The sequence below is a fragment of the Bos indicus genome, chromosome 20 (genome assembly GCF_029378745.1).
Source record: "Bos indicus isolate NIAB-ARS_2022 breed Sahiwal x Tharparkar chromosome 20, NIAB-ARS_B.indTharparkar_mat_pri_1.0, whole genome shotgun sequence".
Lineage (NCBI taxonomy): Eukaryota > Metazoa > Chordata > Mammalia > Artiodactyla > Bovidae > Bos > Bos indicus.
In genome coordinates, this window is record NC_091779.1 from 2,480,821 (window position 1) to 2,498,112 (window position 17,292).

The window sequence follows — 17,292 nt, forward strand, 5'->3', positions numbered from 1 at the left end:
TCTGTTATAGTATCCTAAGCTGGGGCTTCCCTGGTGGCTCAGTAATAAAGAATCTGCCTGCCAAGCAGGAGACATGGGTTCAGTCCCTGGGTAAAGAAGATCCCCTGGAGAAGGAAACGCAACCCGCTCCAGTATTCTTGCACCGAACCATGGACAGAAGAGCCTGGTGGGTTATAGTCCATGGGATCCAAAAGCATCAGACACAATTTAGCAACTGAACAACAACAATCCTAAGCTGACTAAGATGCTAGGCATTTTGAGTGTGACAGTCTTGGTTCCCGAGAATCCTACGGGACCTTGAAAGCCACAGCCAATATTCATTTGTCAGACTGTGACAATTCTGAATTGGAATCCTGTGTTTTGTGGTGTCTGGGTCGGAGCAAAAGTCAGGTATCTGATACAAGAGGTCAAGAGGTCGGTACACCACCCCCACCCCCACCATCCTCACTCAGAGGGAACATCTCATGAATGACCCAGTCCTTTGTTTCTTTATGGCAAATAGCCGAGAGAAAAAAAAAAAAAAAATGCCTGTTAGTGCTGATAAAGAATTGAAGAAAGCCAGCAAAGATTCTTGGCCAAAAAATAATTTGGGACAAAGTGAGAAAAATGTCCAGCTCTATGCAGGCTGATATCTACAATGCAAACATATTCACCTTACAATCTATATGGAAATAAGAAAAAGCAATTTGTGAAGTGTTCCCGTTAGGGTAAGAATTTCTCATCAAGTGAAAGACAGAACTTCAATAAAAATTTAAAGGGAGGTTACATGTAGAGGGAAGATTTGTGCAGACACCACATGATGCTGGCTGAAAATGTGATGTGAGGAAAATAACAGGTTCTTTAATAAATAATTCATGGATCTCTCACAAGTGCCACACCACAGATACCCCACTTATTAACTGGATATGTGGGAGAGTGTGGGCTTTGAAGGCAGACAGAGCTGTGTGTGGGCTTCCCTAGTGGCTCGGACATTCCCTCAGACAGGGAAGCGGATTGTATAAGGCACCCCACAATTTCCAGAAAATTGTAGTTAAGTCTGTGCAGTTATCTTTGAGGTAATTCGCATGAAACGCAGATGTTCCTAAAGATCAGGGTTAGGAGACAATCAGGAGGGGCTTGTCTCTGAGGCCAGAATTCTTGAAAGAATGTGTTTGCATGGTGACAGCAAAGCATAAAGAGGGAACCCCAGTTCCTCCTTGTCATGTCTTTTTATTTCCAGAAATTCTAGAAAGTGACCAAGGATTAAGTCTAGTTGCTAGCATCTGGCCTTGCATCTAACAAATGCTGAGTAATATATATGTTAGTGGAACTGAACTGAGAATGTCGTGTGCCAGGTGAAATCATATAACAGGCAAAAATGCAGGACAGAAATATGCCTGCGACCAGAACCATCTACCCAGGGCTGGCATCTAGAGCAGTGAGCATGCATAATCTTGAGTGAAAGTGAAAGTGCAGAGGCAGGAGAAAGTCAGGGCAGCAACAACCTTAAAAGGTAGATTTGTTGGAAAGGAAGCATGAGAGAGACAGGCAGGAGCAGGTACAAACCGGGAGAGTTTGTAGGGAAGGCAGGAGAGCAAAGAACTGACTTACCAGAAACTTGGAAATATCTGTACTCCTGATTTAGTTCCTCGTGTCTGGCTGTGCTACGGCCTAAAATACCACTAAGCTCACTGAGCTAAGCGTTGTACTTGCTAGGGCTCCAGAGGGGAAAAAACACAGGAAGGTAGGAAAATCTTGGGTCAGGTGTATTTGTCAGGCTTCCTTTTGGGCAAATGGAGTCTGGAATGGCATAGTGGGGTCTGGAATGGCAGAGTAAGAGTCCTGGTAAACCTGTGATAGCGAGGAGGGGGAGGAAGCACTCATTTATAGTGTTTGACAATTCCCATGGTGTAAATACTCCTGCTGTGGTTGATTTTAAGTCACCAAAGGTTTAACAACTGCCTTGTTGGTTTCCGGAAATTTTAACAATAAGCTTTCGCAAGCTGGAATGGATTGACTCCAGGCACTGCCCAGGCACCAGTGAAACTGGAGACTGGTACATAGAGCCAATGGGGGAGGCACAGAGCAGAGAAGACAAGAGTTTCCCGAGTCTCACTCAGATATGTAGAATATGTCTCCCCCATCACAGAGAAAGAAAGAAAGGAGAGCCCAGTGTTCACATTTAGTTATTCTTTCTGTCTAAAATCAGTTACACACAGGGGAGAAAATTTCAATAATGGGTCTTCCTCTAGCCCCAGACGCTCTAGAAGCAGCTAAAATTCTCAATTATCAGTTATCCTTCTGAAAATAGGTATATACCAGCTGTGTATGTGTGTGTCCCTTTTCAAAATTAAAATGAATGGTAAAATTTGAAATATCCCTTTTCAAAATTAAACTACTGTACTGAGCAACTATTTTCATTTAATTATATTTTTTATATTCTTCCCCAAAAAGACAAATTTTAACTTATAATTAAATTTACAAGATGTATAGTTTTAGTGACTATATAATATTCTTTATGGGCTTCCAGGTGGCCCAGTGTTAAAGAATGTGCCTGCCAAGCAAGAGACACAGGTTTGATCCCTGGGTCAGGAGGATCCCCTGGAGAAGGAAATGGCAACCCACTCCAGTATTCTTGCTTGAAAATCCCATGGATAGAGGAGCCTGGCAGGCTATCATGCATGGAGTCATAGAAGAGTTGGATATGATTTAGCAACTAAACAACAATGATATTCCTTATATGCCATTCTTTTAATAGCTATATAGTATTGCTTTTATGTATGCACTGTAATTTACTTAACCAGTTTCCTCACTGATAAGCAAATGTTTTTTGTTTTTTTTTTTTTTCAGTCTTTTACTGTTAGGAACAAATGATGTGATAAATATCCTATACACACACATATATATATACTTATACAGACATGTATGCATCCCTCTATGTGAAATTTCAGAACCCAAGGGTATATATACTATTTATTTCTGACGAGTTTTTACCCTCCCAAGAAATTGTTTGAATGTACATTCCCCCCCACAATTCACGAGAGTCTTTTTCCCACATTGTTGCCAACATAGTGGAGCCTCAAAATCTGAGACCAGGGTTTGTTAAGTGCGTGTTCTGTTCTCATACGTGACATGGGTTCTCTTATTTGAGGTAGATCTATTCACAGAAGAGGAAACTGGACCTCATGGAGACCAAATAATCTTCCCAAGAACAGGTCTGTGACATTAGTCTCCAATCTTCCCTCTTCACCACTTTGACTACTGTTCCCCGCCAGGCTCATTGCTGACAATCAGTGTAAGAAAATTGCAGAGTTCCACATAGAGCCCCAAAGTTTAGGATACACCATGTATCTTTTTCTTCTCCGTTTTGTTTGTTTGTTTTTTGCTTTATTTCCAGAAGTTTTGCTAATTCAGAGCTGCTAAGTGATCGTTTAGTCAGCCTGACTACCCTCTTAATAATTTCTGATACTGATATAAAACCTGCCCAAGCACAAATGTAACTGTGGACTTGGCCCAGGTTATAGTTACTTTCTTGATGACTCAGTTTTCAGGGACATTTTGTGTTGTCAAAGCAGGGGCCACCTGTATTCCAGAATAAGCCTGACTCTTTGCAACTGAAGAAGTAAAGACAAATTGTTGTCCTTTTTAAAAATAACCTTCAACTCCTTCTCAGATGAAAAGCATAAATCTCTTCCTTTTCTGTCTTCCCTTATGTCTACACTCACATGCATTCCCTCTGAGTATCAGAGTATGCTATAAGACTTTGCCAATTACAGTTACACGTGGGCTTCCCTGGTGGCTCAGCAGTAAGGAGTCCACCTGCAATATAGGGGGCACACAGGAGACATGAGTTCGATCCTTGGGTCGGGAAGATCCCCTGCTGAAAGAAATGGCAACCCACTCCAGTATTCTTGCCTGGGAAATCCCATGGACAGAGGACCCAGGTGGGTTACAGTCCATGGGGTCGCAAAAGAGTTGGGTACGATTTAGCGACTAAACAGCAGCAACAATTGGGTAGCTAATGGTTAGGGGTTGGATAAACCTTTAGGGGGATTACCTTAGAAGAAAATGAAATAAAAGCAAAGATTACTATGAAGCAACATAGAGGTTGCCAGATAGGAGGAGGAGAAAGGTGGAGGGAGCTGGGAGGAGAGAAAGGGAGGGAGGGAGAGACTGTGAGGAGAGACTGGTGGAAATAAACAGTGCGCTTAGAACAGCGGGAAAGGAGGCTTGGAAGAGTGATTTTCCGGCGTTAAATGCCCGCTTGGCGTCGTGCTGGTGCGCCAGTGCTCCGCGAGGATGTGGGCGGAGGGAGAGTCCGAGGGGCTTCAAACACTGGGAATAGTGGTGGTCGTGTGCTCCTCTCTGAAACTTTTGCACTACCTCGGGCTGATTGACTTGTCAGACGGTAAGCGAACCCTCGAGCTTCCTCGATTCATATGAATGTGTTTTCCAGCTTAGGTGGTTGTGAGAGTAGTTTAGAAAATGCACAGAACTTAGAGCGTAGACCCGAGAGATTTGAAAAAGCCCGGCTAAATCAGAGCTGTATTGATCCCAACCTTACTCCCAGCACCGGAGTGATGCACTGTCCGTGGTGCTGAAACGTGGCGCAAGAGAGTGGTGGGGAAGCAGGAGGGAATTAGGATCTTCTCTTCCCACTCTATATGCATGTGAGTCTTGGTGGATTACTAGCTGTGTGAGACTAGCAGAATACATCAAAATTCTCTCTCGAATTGTCTGATAAGGTTGGTAGAAGTCAATAACTTTCAAAAGTCATTGTGTTGATTAACTTTGTTTAAGAAGTAGTTGGGAAGATTATGGTAGTAAAAGATTTTGCAAAATGCCAATCACAGTGCCCAACAATGAAAAGACATTAAACAAAGATATCAATTTCTTTCCCCAACCCTTAACCCTCAATATTCAAAAGAACCCTTACTCTAAATCCACCTCATCTGCCATTCCTTACTGAAAATGTAGTTTAAAATTCAGGTTGACCAGGCTGTTTATTACTGTAAAGCTAGTGGCTTGGTTCCCAAAGTTAAAGGAGCTCAAAAAATGAAAAGCATTTTCTTCCTTCTCATGAGATTTTGTTCCAAGTAGAACATAGGTTTTCTATTGTTCATATACATAAAATTAGGCTCTGAGAAACTTTCTAGATTCTAATTTTGATAAACCATGCATTAAACAAGGCCAGCCTCCAACAGTGTATATTAAATGCATGTTTGTTGCATATTTGATGTATATTCTTTCATAACTGCATAGTGTAGACAGAATTCCTCTTCCAAGAGGTAACATACCTAATAATGAAATACATTTTCAGACAAAGAATTAGCTAAATTATGAACCAAAAATAAGGGAGACCAGAGACTTAAGGACAGAATGATGTGGTTGGATGAGCTCTGGACTAGGGGCCAAGAGACCTGGTTTCTACCAATAATCTGTCTCTGTTTAACCTCGGTAATATCACTGTTTTATTTAGATCTCAATTTCCTATGAGGCTATTGGTGACTTTCAGTCTCTGCTTCATGGAATCCTTGAGTAACCCCGAGATTGCTTTGTATTTGGTTTTGTGGTTGGGTTGGTAAAGCAGACCCTGAGCCATTCATTTCTGCTTCCAGAAAACCAGCTCCATTTGATCTATTTTATATGTTATCTCTATGTAAGAAATTTTTAATCTTTAGCTAAAATTTAGTGAATTTCAATATGATTCTAAAGTCTATGGCTGTGTTTCCCTGAGATTTTAAAGGCTGAAGCACATTCAGAAAACTTTTTCTTTCTTAAAACCCACTGGAAACCTAACAATCTGGAAGAATAGCTCTGTATGCACATAGAGATTCCTCCTGTCCCTCAGTCCCTTATTTGTGCCCTTCTAAAATTCCAAACTTATCTTGCCAAAAAATTTGTCATAAAAATTTAGAAAAACCTCTCTTTTCCACCAGATTCCAAGACAACGTATTCTGTCCCCTCTCAGACCTTCAGAGTAGATACCCACTGAGATTACAGATTAATGTAAGAGCTGCCTACTTCCTTATAAGGTGCAGTGGAAATACTACCCTGTTCTTCCTTTCCATATCCAGAGGTAATCATCTCCCATCCTCTGCTCTAACATCTCAAGGTTACAGCTTTTGATTTTATTACCACAGAAAATATCAGTTACTCATCTTATGTTATAATAATGAGGGGATTAAGGTAAAATGTAGAGAACATATGTTTAAGATTGCCTCCAGGAACCCAGATGAAGGAAGGGATTAACATTTATTCAGCACCTACAATATCCGAGGTGCCAGGTGCTTTTATATACGTGAGCTAATGTAGCCCTCAAAATAACACTCTAAAGGAAAAAAAGTAATAACTGTGGAAAGTAGATATTGTTGTTCCTTTTATGTAAGGAAGAATACAGTTTTAGAGAAGTTACATAAAATTTCCAAAGATACAGCAATAGCAATAAGTGGATATTTGACTCTAAAATTTCATTCTCCATCCTGGACAACTAGCACCTCAACAAGTAAGTTAGCTCCAGACAGAGCCTGTGGTCTGTCATAAAGTCTATACCACACATAGGCTCCTATGCTACAACCTTTGCCATATAGTCTGAGATACCATTTTTAATGTTTGTGTGTATGAGAAATTCTATTCACCTACTTAATATTGAGAAGACTACCTCCTACTGGAGGGGCCAATATGACGCAGTAAATTTAAGGAGAACAGTGGGACGTCTCTAAAGAACTCATTAGTATTCAAGGGTCTTGTTCTTATTTAATTTTTCAGTAGTAGTTTTGAAATAATGTATGTATTGGACCAGAGTCAAAAGATTTGGGTTTTGATCCTTGTGTGCTATTTATCAGTTGTGTGATCCTGAGCAAGTCTCTTTTTCTCCAGGTTTTACTTTCCTCATTTGCAAAAAGTAGAGAAGTGAGAATAATGGTTATATTGATTTCCTGTAACAGATTATTTCAAATTGGGTGGCTCAAACAATATCAATGTCTTCTGTCACAGTTCTGGAGGCTAGAATTCCAAAAACAAGGTGTTGGCAGGGTCATACTACCCCTGGGCCTCTAGAAGACAATCCTTTCCTCTCCCAGTTTCTTCTGATAGCTCCGGGTCTTCTTTGGTTTCTGGTAGCATCACTCCATGGAGAAGGCAATGGCACCCCACTCCAGTACTCTTGCCTGGAGGATCCCATGGATGGAGGAGCCTGGTGGGCTGCAGTCCATGGGGTCGCTGAGGGTCAGACACGACTGAGCGACTTCACTTTCACTTTTCACTTTCATGCATTGGAGAAGGAAATGGCAACCCACTCCAGTGTTCTTGCCTGGAGAATCCCAGGGACGGGGGAGCCTGGTGGGCTGCCGTCTACGGAGTCACACAGAGTCGGACACGACTGAAGTGACTTAGCAGCAGCAGCAGCAGCAGCAGCATCACTCCAATCTCTGCCTCCATTTTCACATGCCCACCTTCTCTCTGTGTCTCTGTTTTCACATAACATTGACTCTTCGTATAAGAACACCAGTCATATTGTGTTAGAACTGACCTTAATGGCCTCATCTTAACTTGATTACATATGCAAAGACTCTATTTCTAAGTAAAGTCACCTTTATAGCTATCAGGGATTATGACCTCAATATATTTTTTTGGATGACACAATTAAACCCAAAACATTAGTAGTTATGCTACATAATGTAAGAATTAAATGAAGTGGCATATGGGAAGGTACCAAGCTTATTATCTATTTCATAGCAGATACTTCATAAATAATTCTTTTCAGTCTTAGATCCTGCCAATCATACGAATATACCACTCAACAGGGGAAAAAGATAAAATCCATTCTTTATGTCTTTGATTTAAAGTTCATCAAATCCTCCTGGATTTCAAAGTTGCCAGTGAAACGTCCAGAGTAGGAACACTAGGATGATCTGTCCCTGATATGCTAATGTCACCATGCACACCCAACTGTCATTGCCAGGGCCTGCCAGTCAATCAAGCTCATCTTCACTTCCACCAAAGTGAAGGCAACAGGGGCTACGGAGAGAAGATTGAGACAGGAATGTGGAGGCGACAGGCAAGTAATGCCTCCCAGAAGGTTCAGAGACCATACCAGTTAATCCTTTGCCTCTCTTCTCACTCTTGCTAGGCCAGCTTTATGAAACTCTGCCCTCACCAGATGACAGCCTTTCTCCAAACCACCATGTACACTGACTGTGCGATGGTAACCTCAGAAGTGATTCACTATCCTAGCTCCAGTTCAGCTCAGTTCAGTCTCTCAGTCATATCCGACTCTTTGTGACCCCATGGACTGCAGCATGCCAGGCTTCCCTGTCTATCACCAACTCCTGGAGTTTACTCAAACTCATGTCCATGGAGTCAGTGATGCAATCCAACCATCTCATCCTCTGTTGTCCCCTTCTCCTCCTGTTTTCAATCTTTCCCAGCATCAGGGTCTTTTCAAAAGAGTCAGTTCTTCTCATCAGGTGGCCAAAGTATTGGAGTTTCAGCTTCAGCATCAGTCCTTCAAATGAATATTCAGTTCAGCTCAGTTCAGTCTCTCAGTCATATCTGACTCTTTGTGACCCCATGGACTGCAGCATGCCAGGCTTCCCTGTCTATCACCAACTCCTGGAGTTTACTCAAACTCATGTCCATGGAGTCAGTGATGCAATCCAACCATCTCATCCTCTGTTGTCCCCTTCTCCTCCTGTTTTCAATCTTTCCCAGCATCAGGGTCTTTTCAAAAGAGTCAGTTCTTCTCATCAGGTGGCCAAAGTATTGAAGTTTCAGCTTCAGCATCAGTCCTTCAAATGAATATTCAGTTCAGTTCAGTTCAGTTCAGTCTCTCAGTCATGTCTGACTCTTTGCGACTCCATGAACTGCAGCACGCCAGGCCTCCCTGTCCATCACCAACTCCCAGAGTCTACCCAAACCCATGTCCATTGAGTCGGTGATCCCATCCAGCCATCTCATCCTCTGTCGTCCCCTTCTCCTCCTGCTCAAAATCCCTCCCAGCATCAGGGTCTTTTACAATGACTCAACTCTTCGCATGAGGTGGCCAAAGTATTGGAGTTTCAGCTTCAACAGCAGTCCTTCCAATGAACACCCAGGACTGATATCCTTTAGGATGGACTGGTTGGATCTCCTTGCAGTCCAAGGGACTCTCAAGAGTCTTCTCCAACACTACAGTTCAAAAGCATCAATTCTTTGGCGCTCAGCTTTCTTCAGTGTCCAACTCTCACATCCATTCATGACTACTGGAAAAACCATAGCCTTGACTAGATGGACCTTTGTTGGCAAAATAATTTCTCTGTTTTTAAATATGCTGTCTAGGTTGGTCATAACTTTCCTTCCAAGGAGTAAGCATCTTTTAATTTCATGGCTAAGTCACCATCTGCAGTGATTTTGGAGCCCCAAAAAATAAAGTCTGACTGTTTCCACTGTTTCCCCATCTATTTGCCATGAAGTGATGGGACCAGATGCCATGATCTTAGTTTTCTGAATGTGAGCTTTAAGCCAACATTTAAGCCAACATCTCCTCCTTCACTTTCATCAAGAGGTTTTTAGTTCCTCTTCAGTTTCTGCCATAAGGGTGGTGTCATCTGCATATCTGAGGTTACTGATATTTCTCCCGGCAATCTTGATTCCAGCTTGTGCTTCTTCCAGCCCAGGATTTCTCATGATATACTCTACATATAAGTTAAATAAGCAAGGTGACAATATACAGCCCTGACGTACTCCTTTTCCTATTTGGAACCAGTCTGTTGTTCCATGTCCAGTTCTAACTGTTGCTTTCTGACCTGCATACAGGTTTCTCAAGAGACAGGTCAGATGGTCTGGTATTCCCATCTCTTTCAGAATTTTCCAGTTTATTGCGATCTACACAGTCAAAGGCTTTGGTGTAGTCAATAAAGCACAAATAGATGTTTTTCTGGAACTCTCTTGCTTTTTCCATGATCCAGCAGATGTTGGCAATTTGATCTCTGGTTCCTCTGCCTTTTCTAAAATCAGCTTGAACATCTGGAAGTTCACGGTTCATGTATTACTGAAACCTGGTTTGGAGAATTTTGAGCATTACTTTACTAGCGTGTGAAATGAGTGCAATTGTGCAGTAGTTTGAACATTCTTTGGCATTGCTTTTCTTTGGAATTGGAATGAAAACTGACCTTTTCCAGTCCTGTGGCCACTGCTGAGTTTTCCAAATTTGCTGGCATATTGAGTGCAGCACTTTCACAGCATCATCTTTCAGGATTTGAAATAGCTGAGCTGGAATTCCATTACCTCCACTAGCTTTGTTCATAGTGATGCTTCTTAAGGCCCACTTGACTTCACATTCCAGGATGTCTGGCTCTAGGTGAGTGATCACACCATCGTGAGTATCTGGGTCGTGAAGATCTTTTTTGTATAGTTCTTCTGTGTATTCTTGCCACCTCTTCTAAATATCTTCTGGTTCTGTTAGGTCCATACTATTTCTGTCCTTTATTGAGCCTGTTTTTGCATGAAATGTTCCCTCGGTATCTCTCATTTTCTTGAAGAGATCTCTAGTCTTTCCCATTCTGTTGTTTTCCTCTATTCTTTGCATTGATTGCTGAGGAAGGCTTTTTTATCTCCTTGCTATTCTTTGGAACTCTGCATTCAGATGCTTATATCTTTCATTTTCTCCTTTGCTTTTCATTTCTGTTATTTTCACAGCTATTTGTAAGGCCTCCTCAGACAGCCATTTTGCTTTTTTGCATTTCTTTTCCTTGGGGATGGTCTTGATCCCTGTCACCTGTATAATGTCATGAACCTCCATCCATAGTTCATCAGGCATTCTGTCTATCAGATCTAGCCTCTTAAATCTATTTCTCACTTCCACTATATAATCATAAGGGATTTGATTTAGGTCATACCTGAATGACCCATGTCCAAGGTAAGAGAAACCCATGTAAGATGGTAGGTGTTGTGAGAGGGCATCAGAGGGCAGACACACTGAAACCATAATCACAGAAAACTAGCCAATCTGATCACATGGACCACAGCCTTGCCTAACTCAATGAAACTAATCCATGCCATGTGGGGCCACCCAAGATGGACAGGTCATGGTGGAGAGGTCTGACAGAATGTGGTCCACTGGAGAACGGAATAGCAAGCCACTTTAGTATTCTTGCCTTGAGAACCCCATGAACAGTATGAAAAGGCAAAAAGGTAAGACACTGAAAGATGAACTCCCGAATTCGCTAGGTGCCCAGTATGCTACTGGAGATCAGTGGAGGAATAATTCCAGAAAGAATCAAGGGATGGAGCCAAAGCAAAAACAATACCCAGCTGTGGATGTGACTGGTGATAGAAGCAAGGTCCGACGTGTAAAGAGCCATATTGCATAGGAACCTAGAATGTTAGGTCCATGAATCAAGGCAAATTGGAAGTGGTCAAACAGGAGATGCCAAGAGTGAACGTCAACATTCTAGGAATCAGCGAACTAAGATGGACTGGAATGGGTGAATTTAACTCAGATGACCATTATATCTACTACTGTGGGCAGGAATCCCTTAGAAGAAATGGAGTAGCCATCATGGTCAACAAAAGAGTCCGAAATGCAGTACTTGGATGCAATCTCAAAAATGACAAAATGATCTCTGTTCGTTTCCAAGGCAAACCATTCAAAATCACGATAATCCAAGCCTATGCCCCAACCAGTAATGCTGAAGAAGCTGAAGTTGAACAGTTCTATGAAGACCTACAAGATCTTTTAGAACTAACACCCAGAAAAGATGTCCTTTTGTTTATAGGGGACTGGAATGCAAAAGTAGGTAGTCAGGAAACACCTGGAGTAACAGGCAAATTTGGCCTTGGAGTACGGAATGGAGCAGGGAAAGGCTAATAGAGTTTTGCCAAGAAAACGCACTGGTCATAGCAAACACCCTCTTCCAGCAACACAAGAGAAGATTCTACACATGGGCATCATCAGATGGTCAACACCAAAATCAGATTGATTATATTCTTTGCAGCCAAAGATGGAGAAGCTCTATACAGTCAGCAAAAACAAGACCAGGAGCTGACTGTGGCTCAGATCATGAACTTCTTATTGCCAAATTCAGACTTAAATTGAAGAAAGTAGGGAAAACCACTAGAACATTCAGGTATGACCTAAATGAATATTCAGGACTGATCTTTAGGATGGACTTGTTGGATCTCTTTGCAGTCCAAGAGACTCTCAAGAGTCTTTTCCAATACCACAGTTCAAAACCATCAATTCTTCAGTGCTCAGCTTTCTTTATTGTCCAACTCTTACATCCATACATGACCACTGGAAAAACCATAGCTTTGACTAGACAGACCTTTGTCATCAATGTCTCTGCTTTTTAATATGCTGTCTAGGTTGGTCATAATTTTTCTTCCAAGGAGCAAGTGTCTTTTAATTTGCTTCAATTACCATCTGCAGTGATTTTGGAGCCCCAAAAAGTAAAGTCTGTCACTGTTTCCACTGTTTCCCCATCTATTTGCCATGAAGTGATGGGACCAGCTGCCATGATCTTAGTTTTTTGAATGTTGAGTTTTAAGCCAACTTTTTCACTCTCCTCATTCACTTTCATCAAGAGGCTCTTTAGTTCTTCACTTTCTGCCATAAGGGTGGTGTCATCTGCATATCTGAAGTTATTGATATTTCTCCCAGCAATCCTGACTTCAGCTTGTGCTTCATCCAGCCCAGTGTTTCTCATGATATACTATATATAATTTAAAAAGACAGGGTGACAATATACAGTCTTGACGTACTCCTTTCCCAATTTGAAACCAGTCTGTTGTTACATGTCCAGTTATAACTGTTGCTTTCTGACCTGCATACAGATTTCTCAAAAGGCAGGTCAGGTGGTCTGGTATGTCCATCTCTTTCAGAATTTTCCAGTTTATTGTGATCCACACAGTCAAAGGCTTTGTTGTAGTCAATAAAGCAGAAGCAGATGTTTATATGGAACTCTCTTGCTTTTTTGATGATCCAACGGATGTTGGCAATTTGATCTCTGGTTCCTCTGCCTTTTCTAAATCCAGCTTGAACATCTGGAAGTTCACAGTTCATGTACTATTGAAGCCTGGCTTGGAGAATTTTGAGCATTACTTTACTAGCATATGAGATGAGTGCAATTGTGCAGTAGTTTGAACATTCTTTGGCATTGCTTTTCTTTGGAATTGGAATGAAAACTGACCTTTTCCAGTCCTGTGACCACTGCTGAGTTTTCCAAATTTGCTGGCATATTGAATGCAGCACTTTCACAGCATCATCTTTCAGGATTTGAAATAGCTAAGCTGGAATTCCATTACCTCAACTACCTTTGTTCGTAGTGATGCTTCCTAAGGCCCACTTGACTTCACATTCCAGGATGTCTGGCTCTAGGTGAGTGATCACACCATTGTGATTATCTGGGTCATGAAGGTCTTTTTTTGTATAGTTCTTCTGTGTATTCTTGCCACCTCTTCTTAATATCTTCTGGTTCTGTTAGGTCCATACCATTTCTGTCCTTCATTGAGCCCATCTTTGCATGAAATGTTCCCTTGGTATCTCTAATTTTCTTGAAGAGATCTCTAGTCTTTCCCATTCTGCTGTCTTCCTGTATTTCTTGGCACTGATCACTGAGGAAGCTTTCTTATCTCTCCTTGCTATTCTTTGGAACTCTGCATTCAAATGGGTATATCTTTCCTTTTCTCCTTTGCCTTTGGCTTCTCTACTTTTCACAGCTATTTATAAGGCCTCCTCAGACAACCATTTTGCCTTTCTGCATTTCTTTTTCTTGGGGATTTTTCTGGGGATTCTAACTCCAAGCACTGCCTTAAGCAGTGAGGCACATGACAGATTTCCTCAAAGTGGGTTCGCCTGCTGCCGTATCTTATATGTTTCTAAATATAGGGTTATTTTGCTGTCTCTGACGGTAACTTGTTCATGAAAAAAGGAATGTCACAAGCTACTCAAGAACAGCAGACAAAAAGTATAGCAATAATAACTTGGCAAAACTCTTTGGGAAACCCTGAGAATCCATGTGTGTCTACTGGGGTCTTTAGAAAGTCCATTTTCTATGCATTCTAAATTGTATTAAACATATAGTATTACTCAGAAATTTTTCTGGATCCACTTGATGGCAAAATATTTGAAATATGGTTCATATGAAGCCAACTACCCACATATATCTGACTTTAACCATTTCTTACGGACTTAGTGCCTGCATATATTTTATAGTTGAAAAAACATTGCCCATCTCATGTTTGACTTGGACAACAGAAAAATCCTGCGAGAGATAAAAATCTTATATTATCATTGAACCACTTTTACAGTGTTAACAAAAGACTCAGGTTCTGGGGCTTTGACTTCAAAGTCACATAGCTAGAAAATAACAATTTTGGGACTCAATTCATGCCTTCTGAGTTCCAGAGCACTTTTTATTGTCCGAGTGTGGCAAACTTGCTCTTAAACTGTGCCTAGAGCATTGGGAATATCACCATTTCTAGTTATCAAATGTCTGTAGTATTCCTTTTGGTAAAATGTTTGTAACCTAATAAAGTTGGGTTGTACTGGATTGAAACATGGGCACCCAAAAGTGCACCCAAAGGTCCTAATCACTTTATTAAAGAAAAAAGTTATTTGCAAGTATGATTAAAGATCTTGAGACTATCCTGAATCATCTTGTTGGGTCCTATATGCCATCATAAGTATCATAAAAGCGATGCAGGCAGAGGTTAGACACAGACAGAAGAGGAGAAGACAACGTGAAGATGGAGGCAGGGACTGAATGGTGCGGCCACAAGCAGCCCCCAGAAGCTAGAAGAGGCAAAGGAATGAATTTTCCCCTAGAGCCTCTAAGAGGAGCATGATCCTGCTGGTAAATGTGTCTTGGTACCTCTGTGTGTGTGCGTGTCCATATACCATCCTACCACTGAACGAACAGAAACAGTTCAAGTGGACTACTCATCTACAACCTTAACCTCACCCTCTCTCTTTTTTTCTCCTTCTTTCATTTTTTTAAATTGAAGTATAGTTGATTTACAGTATTATATTAGTTTCAGGTGTACAATATAGTGATTTAGTGTTTTTACAGATTGTACTCCATTAAATGCTATTACAAGATAATGGCTGTAATTCCCTGTGCTATACTATATCCTCATTGTTTCTCTTCCCTTTTTCTACCTCCAGATTTGCTTTGTTTAATTCTTCTGTATGTATAATTATGCTTTAAATGGCACACTTAATCCTTGACTACTTAAATGTTGGCTTTAAGCAGTGTCTATTATCCACCTTCTCTGAAATATTGGGAGAAAAGGACACTTATTTCCTCTGCTTCTCCTTTTTCTCTCCCTACCAAGTCTGCTCATTATTTATTATTTTTCAAAACTTATGATGTTCCCTTTCAAGGTAAATGGGAGAGGTCTCCTCAGACCTCTAATTCCCCATACGGACAACCTCTTCTTCTGCTCCGGGGAACCCCCCTGTTCTTTATCTAAAATTTTCCACTTGTATGACAAGCAGGAGGACAACCAGGACCTCCTCTCCTCTAATCAGGAGAATGCATTCTGTGGTCAGAAGCGTTTCTAGTGTTTGGATCTTAAAGAGCTCCCCAGAGCCACCCAGACCCAAGCCACCGCTTTTTCATTCAGCCACAGCCTGAAGACCCCTAACCTGACTGACAAAACAAGCCTGACTCCAGGCCCCGTTCTGCTCCCTGCCCACTTCTCCCAGCCCCGTCCTGCAGTTGAGAACATCTGAAACCCAGCACAAAGACACACAGGATTTGCTGGCATAGCATGCCTGGTATTTCACAGTCTATCATACAAGCACAATGAACTTTTTAGAGCTTACTTTTCTATCCAAAGTCATAGATTCTGAGAAAAGTGAGGGCCATATACTAGTCAAAGCAACTGCATGTGACTCGGTTGAGATTCTTCACAGAAAGAGAAATATAAAATATTCAACTCACCTGATTTGTAAAAAGAGGTTTACCTATTTTTTACATAGTAATTATACAAGCAACTGATGAGTGAATTCTCACTTTTTAAAAACAGTTTCTTGGAGGTGGGTCATAGAGGATCCTGCTATGAATTATGTCGGAGAGTGTTTTGCCTATGTTCTCCTCTAGGAGTTTTATAGTTTCTGGTCTTATGTTTAGATCTTGAATCCATTTTGAGTTTATTTTTGTGTATGGTGTTAGAAAGTGTTCTAGTTTCATTCTTTTACAAGTGGTTGACCAGTTTTCCCAGCACCACTTGTTAAAGAGATTGTCTTTAATCCATTGTATATTCTTGCCTCCTTTGTCAAAGATAAGGTGTCCATAGGTGCATGGATTTATCTCTGGGCTATTTTTGTTCCATTGATCTATATTTCTGTCTTTGTGCCAGTACCATACTGTCTTGATGATTGTGGCTTTGTAGTAGAGCCTGAAGTCAGGCAGGTTGATTCCTCCAGTTCCATTCTTCTTTCTCAAGATTGCTTTGGCTATTCAAAGTTTTTTTTGTATTTCCATACAAGATATACAATTATTTGTTCCAGTTCTGTGAGAAATACCTTTGGTAGCTTGATAGGGATTGCATTGAATCTATAGATTGCTTTGGGTAGTATACTCATTTTCACTATATTAATTCTTCCAACCCATGAACACAGTATATTTCTCCATTAGTGTCCTCTTTGACTTCTTTCACCAGTGTTTTATAGTTTTCTATATATAGGTCTTTAGTTTCTTTAGGTAGATATATTCCTAAGTATTTTATTCTTTTCATTGCAATGGTGAATGGAATTGTTTCCTTAATTTCTCCTTCTGTTTTCTCATTGTTAGTGTATAGGAATGCAAGGGATTTCTGTGTGTTGATTTTATATCCTACAACTTTACTATATTCATTGATTAGCTCTAATAATTTTCTGGTGGAGCCTTTGGGGTTTTCTGTGTAGAGGATTATGTCATTTGCAAACAGTGAGAGTTTTACTCTTCTTTTCCAATTTGGATTCCTTTTATTTCTTTTCTGCTCTGATTGCTGTGGCCAAAACTTCCAAAACTATGTTGAATAGTAGTGGTAAAAGTGGGCACCCTTGTCTTGTTCCTGACTTTAGGGGAAATGCTTTCAATTTTTCACCATTGAGGATAATGTTTGCTGTGGGTTTGTCATATATAGCTTGTATTATGTTGAGGTATGTTCCTTCTATTCCTGCTTTCTGGAGAGTTTTTATTGTAAATGGATATTGAATTTTGTCAAAGGCTTTCTCTGCATCTATTGAGATAATCATATGGCTTTTATTTTTCAATTTGTTAATGTGATGTATTACATTGATTGATTTGCAGATATTGAAGAATCCTTGCATCCCTGGGATAAAGC

General features: G+C 40.8%; 1 protein-coding gene across 4 annotated transcripts in view; it reads left to right on the forward strand.

Annotated features, from left to right (window-relative positions):
- The window catches only part of KCNIP1 (potassium voltage-gated channel interacting protein 1), a 405,417-nt gene that overhangs the window by 331,336 nt on the left and 56,789 nt on the right, over positions 1–17,292 (forward strand). The window lies entirely within an intron of this gene.